This window comes from Schistocerca piceifrons, chromosome X (genome assembly GCF_021461385.2).
Source record: "Schistocerca piceifrons isolate TAMUIC-IGC-003096 chromosome X, iqSchPice1.1, whole genome shotgun sequence".
NCBI classification, from domain to species: Eukaryota; Metazoa; Arthropoda; class Insecta; order Orthoptera; family Acrididae; genus Schistocerca; species Schistocerca piceifrons.
In genome coordinates, this window is record NC_060149.1 from 581,565,375 (window position 1) to 581,567,091 (window position 1,717).

A 1,717-nucleotide genomic window follows, 5' to 3' on the forward strand; every position below is an offset into this window, starting at 1 on the left:
TACTCACTAGCCTCCAGGAACAAAAGAGCTGAAAGTGGTCATAAAACGACTACCTGTCCAAGTACAAGTGGCTGACGTTACATGGGCCTTACATGAGAAAGGGCTCACCTCGATGAGAGTGCACGAATATAAAAAGCGATATGAAGAGCCAAACGACTTAGTGTCCTACCTAAGTCGAAGGACAACGACAAAATTTATGCTGTGAGCTAATTGTTGTCACCAGGTCCTGATGGAATCCAAATTCGGTTTTGCAAAGAGTACTCTACGGCATTGGCCTCTTACCTTATCGAGGATCTCTCACCCAGCGCAAAATTCCAAGCTACTGGAAGAAAGCACAGGTGACACCTGTATATAAGAAGGATAAAAGAACGGACGTGCATAATTACAGACCAATATCCCTAGCTTCGGTTTGCGGCAGAATCCTTCAATCTTTGAACTTATTTTCAGTTCGAATATAATAAATTTTCTTGAGACCGAGAAGCTTATGTCCACGAATAAGCATGGTTTTAGAAAGCATTACTCGTGCGAAACTTAGCTTGTCCATTTGTCACATGATACACTGCGAACTTTGGCAACAGGCAGATTCTATATTTCTAGATTTCCGGAAAGTATTTGACTCGGTGCCCCATTGAAGGCTGTTAACGAAGGTACGAGCATCTGGAATAGGTTCACAGATATGTGAGTGGCTCGAAACTTTTTTAACCTATAGAACCCAGTATGTTGTCCTCGACGGCGAGTATTCATTAGAGACAAGGGTATTGTGAGGAGTGCCCCAGGAAAGTGTAAAAGGACAGCTGTTGTTCTCTATATACATAAACGATTTGGGGGACAGAGTAGGCAGCAATCTACGGAATTTTTACTGATGATGATGTGGTGTACAGTAAAAATATCGAAGTTGAGTGACTGTAAGAGGACACAAGATGACTTAGACAAAATTTATAGTTCGTGATGAATGACAGCTAGCTCTAAATATAAAAAAATGTAAGCCAATGTGGATGAGTAGGAAAAACAGACCCATAATATTCAGATACAGCATTAGTAGTGTCCTGTTGACACAGTCACGTCGTTTAAATATCTGGTCGAAACGTTGCCAAGCGATATGAAATGGAACGAACATGTGAGGACTATAGCAGGGAAGGTGAATAGTAAACGTGGGTTTATTGTGAGAATTTTAGGAAAGTGTGGTTCATCTGTGAAGGAGACCGCATATAGGCCGCTGGTGTGACCTATATTTGAGTGCTCTTCGAGGTGTTTGGGATCCGTACTAGATCAGATTAAAGGAAGACATCGAAGCAATTCAGGGACGTGTTGCTAGATTTGTTACCGAACAACGCCAACGGTCTTGCCGCAGTGGTAATACCGGTTCCCGTCAGATCACCGAAGTTGAGTGCTGTCGGGCTGGGCTAGCACTTGGATGGGTGACCATCCAGTCTGCCGAGCGCTGTTGGCAAGCGGGGTGCACTCAGCCCTTGTGAGGCAAACTGAGGAGCTACTTGATTGAGAAGTAGCGACTCCGGTCTCGTAAACTGACATACGGCCGGAAGAGCGGTGTGCTGACCACATGCCCCTACATTTCTACGTCCAGTGATGCCTGTGAGCTGAGGATGACACGGCGGTCGGTCGGTACCGTTGGCCCTTCCAAGGCCTCTTCGGTAGGAGTTTAGTTTTTTTTTAGGTTCGAACAACATGTAAGTGTTACAGAGATGCCTCTGCGACT

General features: G+C 44.8%; 1 pseudogene; it reads left to right on the plus strand.

Annotated features, from left to right (window-relative positions):
* The first annotated feature begins 1,332 nt into the window (after positions 1 to 1,332).
* Positions 1,333 to 1,450, plus strand: LOC124723416 (annotated as a pseudogene).
* Positions 1,451 to 1,717: the final 267 nt, after the last annotated feature.